Consider the following 6,199-nt stretch of genomic DNA (forward strand, 5'->3'; position numbering starts at 1 on the left):
GTTCCTCTGGAGGTATAGGTTGTATTTGATGAACTCTGTGATCACTCCTAACTCAGATTTTGTGATTCTATAAATTTAGAAATTTAAACCAGTCTGCATTACATTTTATTCATAGCTATCTGGTAGAATTACAGGCTGAATATTTGTAATTTCAGTCAGCTCCATTAAAACTATACAAGATTGAAATGTAATCTGTTCCCATCCAGCCAATCATCTGTAGACCTGTGCTTTCTGAAATCTTTTTTGGGGAAGGAACTGTAAGGGTTATGGGATTTAAAGATCTTCCATGCCCCATTGGACTTGCTGACATAGCAGGAAGGGGCGGAGCAAGAGGAAGCGGAAGCCAAGCTGGAGTTCCTGCGGTGGCTGGCGGTGGTGGCGATGGCGGTGGCAGCAGCAGAGGCAGTGGCAGCGGCAGCGCGAAGCCCTTTTTGAGTTAACCAGAATTTCTGCTAAGGACTCCTGCTGAGGACTGCCAGGGGCCGGAGCTGCTGGGAGCACGCTTCCCGGACGCTGGGTGGTTGCTGTGAGTGGGGAGAGGAGGACCTTTGCCTGAAGTAGCCTGTTCTGTTTTAAAGGCTTGAAAATGTGGGTGCTTTCTACTTTATCTACCTGTGCCAATATCATAACTACTCTGATGGCTTTCACTTTCTGGTTTTGGGACTCAGTCTTTTGGTATCTTAATAAATTTTCTAGTTTATTTCCCCATTAAAAAAAAAAAAAGCATTGCTGATACAGGAACTCGGTATCACAATGAGAAAGTTCTGTCTGCTTATTGGTTTCCTCTTTCGCCTTTGATGAAACCACCTGAGACTGTGATCATAGGAGTACATAGACTATGGATTCACCTGTGCCATATTCCTTGCATGCCTAGCCTTGTGATTCTATGATGCCATCATCTCTCTAGAGTTAAACTTTTGCCACATTGGATTCACATGTACCATCTCATCCCAATTCATCTGGTAAGTTACTAAAAAGAGGTTTCAATTTTAATTTTGTAATTGTCATCTAAATTCTTGATTTCTGTACAGAATTTTTGTGACCATTGATTTTTTTCTTCTAGTAATGTAAGGATCAACTCACTACTTTGATTTTCTTTTTCATTAACCTCTTATAAAAATAAAACTGCAAAATTTACAAGCTAGCTGATTCTCTTTACATCTGTATTGTTTTCAAAATCTAGACACCAGGTGTAACAATTTTGAGGCAGATAAGATCCACTGATGATCAAAGCATTTATTAAGCTCTCATTGTGTCCTAGGCACTTCACTAAGCAGGGGGGATAAGAGAAAGGCAAAAAGCATCCCTGCCCTAAAGGACTAGATATCCTAATGGGGAAAATCCATTGTGAATCATCTCTGACAATTTCATTTTCAGGTTAGGGGACCATTCTGAGTATTTGAAAAATGAATGAATCAGGAAGTATAGCACAGTATTGGAACTGTCTTTTCTGATTTTTTGTTCTCATCTCTAAACACCTTCTTCAGCTACTGTTGACATAGCCTATGTTTAGATTTTTTTTTTTTAAAAAGCATTAGCACCATAATAGAATGCATCTGGTCACAACTTTCTTCATCATCACCAGTTACCTCAGTCTTATATTATTTGAGAAACTGAAAGATTGATTATCTTTGACTTCTCTTCTTTTTTCTGCATTTATTTTCTCTCCTAAAGATTTTAGTGTCCTAATTTGTATTTCTAGTTAGATATCATGGATGGCTCACGTGCCTAAGGAAAAGCCTGTGACAGAGGGGAAAAGAGAAAATCATATACTTCCCACAGGCACTAAGCCAGTCATGATTTTATTTCAGTTCTGCTTTGTGGTTAGCTCAGTTGGATTCAGCAATATTCTACTGATGTCAGTGTCATGACTGCCAACTTTGGGAATCTAAAAACCTGGTCACTGGGGGTCAGGTGGATTTTCTCTGTTCCACAACTTGAGATATAACTGATGTGGATCATAAAAAGACTACTGTAAAAGAGAGTAAAGTTATATCAGAGCAAATCCATCCCTACAACAGAAAAAAAAAATCAAAGCAGACAGTCTGAGGCAGGATTTTTGGCATCATCTTCACATGGGAAGGACCACACTCAGAAGGGTCTTAAGAGGCCAAAAGTGTTATTCTAGAGGCAGTGCCTAGACTATATTACAAAGCTTGTGTTCCCAGTGTGGGATGAGTGTAAGTCAATATGCCAGTACTAGGAAAATAGAGGAAGAGTGTGTAATGATGCAATCACTCACCACAAGTGTCTCTTTTTTATCAGGAAGTGACCTACTGAAAGAGAAATGTGAAAGAGAAATGTTAAAGTGGAATAAAGTCCCCTGTTCGCAATGGCTATGTTTTACACGGCAAATGAAGTACTGCATTTTGTAAACTGACTCAAGTAACATGAATATAATAAATGGTTATTTAAAAGGAAAACTTATCTACCTTCGAGGAGATTCAACATTGTGTCAGTAGATACATTATTTTGTAAATTTGTTAAAAGTACATATCACTTTTATAGTAATTTCAAAATTCAAATACAATTTCATGTTATTCATAAAAATGAGGTTGGTGTTCTCTTTTGCTTGAATCTTGCTTTTTTATACTCTAGGTACAATATATAGCATATTTCCTCATGCATAAAATTGATGATGGCTGGGGATGAGGAGTAGATGATTGCTAAGGTGCCTTTTAGCTTTGGATGTTGGAATTTTTCTTTCTTTGCACTTGATATGATGAAAAATTTAACCTTTCTTTGGGTTGAAACCCTATGAGCTATTGCTTTTCTCTTAATGGGTAAGAAAAGTTTTGTAATCAGTAGAGATCTTGAACATCTGTTTAATGAGTTGGGCATGCTTTGGTGATAAAGTTATTTCCATTACCTAATAAATGTGTTGATTTATTTTTCTGTTAACCCTAAGATATTTTTATTATCATGGAAGCAGACCATTTAAGAAGCATGTACTTCTGGAAGTAGAAAGAAGTATTCAGATTCAATGTAAAAAACATAAATATCCATTCATCACTAAAAAAACTTTTCTCAGTGAAAGAAAATTAGTATATTGCCCAAGATTGACAAAATAGTGAGATACAAAACACAGTCATTATCAAAACCCTGGGCCTTCAATTCAGACCTTTCCCTACTGACATCTTTATCTGAAGGGTTATCAATGTCCAAAGGGCCACTGAGTGACTATTCTGGAGGAGCACAGACACCAGGGTGATCTTGAGGACTGAAAACACCAAGGAGCTACACTTTATGATTGAGAGATTTAGCTACTTTCATGGATACATTCAGTACCTTATCATAAAGGACATTTTCCAGGATCTCAATCTAGTGTTATTGATGCTTAGGACATAACACTGCATATGGAACTAATAATATCCACCCACCTGATCATATACTTTGAAATCAGATGAACATGTTCTTAAACTGTATCTGCTAGTGAACAGATACAGAATGTCATCATGGAGGACTCTCTTTTAATATCTCCCTTCATACTGTATTAAGTTTGCCTGAAGTAGACCTGATCAGAAAACCAATTTTCAAAGGAATTATTCCCTGAAAGGCTTTTAATGATAGAAAATTATCTTCTTTTATTTTCCCAGTTTTGCCACTCCCTCCAAAGAACTGTAATTTTAAAGATTACAGTTGTGAAAACTATGACATGTAAAATAAAACTATACACAATAGGAGCCTTTGAATATATAAAACATGCAAGATGATTTCCAATTTCCATGAAGTGAAAATAGATATAATAATAATAAACTAGAATTTAGAAAGAATTTTAAAATTTATACAGTTCTTCACATGTTATCTCAGTTGACCCACAAAAACTCTTGGGTGTAGGTGATATTATTATTTTCCATTATATAGATAAGGAAATTGAGGCCAAGAGAGATTATGTGTTTTGTGAAGGTCTCCCAGTTAGCAAGTATCTGAGACTGGATTTGAACTCAGAGCTTTCTGACTCTAGGTTCAGCTCTCTAAATGTGAGTAAGAGAGATAATCTGAATTTGGAAAGAACTCTGTGGATATAAAGTTCAGTTATTCTAGGGCAACATAATAAGAGGTAGAAAAGTTTTCAAGCACAGAAACATTTAGCAGTATTCCAAATTCCAACACAGAGAAAGGCAACAAATAAGTCTGTGAGTCTGGAAACCATTTGGTATAAATACTTGTATGGTATGATTTATATATGTTGTCTTTTCCCATTAAAATGTAACTGTCTTGAAGGCAGGCTATTTTTGTTTCTTTTAATCCCCAGGACTTAGCATGGTGCCTAGCATATAGCAAGCATTTCATAAATAATTGATGATTAATTGATTAAAGAGTTAACTGCTATTGCCATAAACAATTTGGACCCGGAGCCAATTTTTACATGGAAGAGGTCAAGTAGAGGAAACATTAACACTTCTTTGGTAGTAGTTTGCCCTACAAACTCCTCCAATAAGAAAAATCACTCTATTAAGTACTTCCAGGAGTCAATGAGTTAAAATGATGGACCAGAAACTGTATTAAGCATTGGTGATATTGTGAACATGCTCATGTCCCCACACAAGCTATTGCTAAGGGGTGTCTCCAGCCAACCTCCTAACTCCCTGTTTTTTTCGTCTCTATTATTCTGAATCATAGACCTGGAGGGTGGGGCAACCCTCCATCCATCCATTTCTTCCCATACTATCTTCAGCTCTTCTGAATTCAGGGGCCAAGAGGAGGAGTCAGAATATTCTTCATTCCTTATATCTGCTTCTAGGACATTTTTTAAGTTGATATCTCTCAACAACTTCTTCACTAGCTTTCATGATTTTATCATGTGGCTTTGCTTCTTTTGGAATAGGGTAAAGGGAATTGTGCTATTAATTATTGTCTAACTTTTTTTTTGGTTATTCTTAGTCTGTGCTATGGAAGTGTCCTAATAGTTTCAGCTATTTTGAAATTATAGAATTTCACAGAAGAGGCAGTCTAGACAGTGACCCTAAAAGCAATAGGCCTTTATCACATGGTTATTTTCAAAAGGGCAGTCACATGGTCCAATTTGAGATAAGCAAGTGTTCAAGGGATCAGGTCCAATAGAAGTTCAAGGCAAATGAGTCATTTGGGTCTCAGTCATCTAAGGGAGAAGATTTGAGTGTGTGTGTGTGTAAGTGTGTGTGTGTGTGCATGTGTTCATTTTAAATTTTGGTTCCACATACTAGATTGAACACATTTATTTTAGTGAACTTCATAGAAGATACGTTTCTCTTACCTGTTTATTTCATGCTTCTCTTGAATCTTGTATTTGAAAGTCAAATTTGCTATTTAGCTCTGGTCTTTGCAGCAAGAATTCTTCAAAGTCCTCTATTTCATTGAATGCCCAGGATTATACTCAGTTTTTCTGGGTAGGTGACTAATGGTTTTAATACTAGCTCCTCTGACCTCCAGAATATCATATCCAAGCTCTATAATCCCTTAATATAGGAGTTGCTAGATCTTGTGTTATCCTGATTGTATTTCCACAATTCTCTAATTGTTTTTTTTTTCCTAGCCGCTTCATAGAAGATAAACTATCATAGAAGATAAAACTGCTATTAAAGATGATTATGGGGAGGTGGGGAGGTGGAGCCAAGATGGCAGAGTAAGAATGGGGACTTCCTTAAGCTATTCCCCAAAACCCTCAAATACCTGTAAAAAATAACTCTGAACAAATTGTAGAGCTACAGAACCCACAAAATGACAGAGCACTAGGCTGGTAGCAGAGTACAGTCTGGCATGGGTAGCATTGTAACAGACAGGGCCAGAACAGGCCTCAGGGGACAGGATCACTGTAGCTATGGTGGTTTCCAGGCTTCCCAACCCAAAAATGCCAAAGACAGCATAAAAAGTTGTATCAACAATGCAGTATTCACAATGCCTATGCTGACTATAAATATGCTGATGTGGTTATTAATCACAAAATATACCAGGCTCTCTACATGGGGAATAAAACCAGAACATTTATTCAAATACCAGAAAACTGTATCCTAAAACCACAGTATTTATGGAGTTGGCACACATAGTTAATGCAGTAAACACCCACATTCTCAAGCCTTCAAAACAGAACAGGCTACCTCAGGCAAAGGTCCTCCTCTCCCCCCTCACAGCAACTGCTCAGCAACCATGAATGAATTGTGCTCCCAGCAGCTCCACCCCCCCCCCCCCCCCCCCCCCCCCCCCCCCCCCCCCCCCCCCC

General features: G+C 37.7%; 1 pseudogene; it reads left to right on the forward strand.

Annotated features, from left to right (window-relative positions):
• The first annotated feature begins 2,174 nt into the window (after positions 1 to 2,174).
• The window catches only part of LOC138154804 (NXPE family member 1-like), an 8,640-nt pseudogene continuing 4,615 nt past the window's right edge, over positions 2,175 to 6,199 (forward strand).

This window comes from Petaurus breviceps, unplaced genomic scaffold (genome assembly GCF_028583685.1).
Source record: "Petaurus breviceps papuanus isolate PSGF00001 unplaced genomic scaffold, PetGlider_PUasm1.0 91133, whole genome shotgun sequence".
Classification (NCBI taxonomy): domain Eukaryota; kingdom Metazoa; phylum Chordata; class Mammalia; order Diprotodontia; family Petauridae; genus Petaurus; species Petaurus breviceps.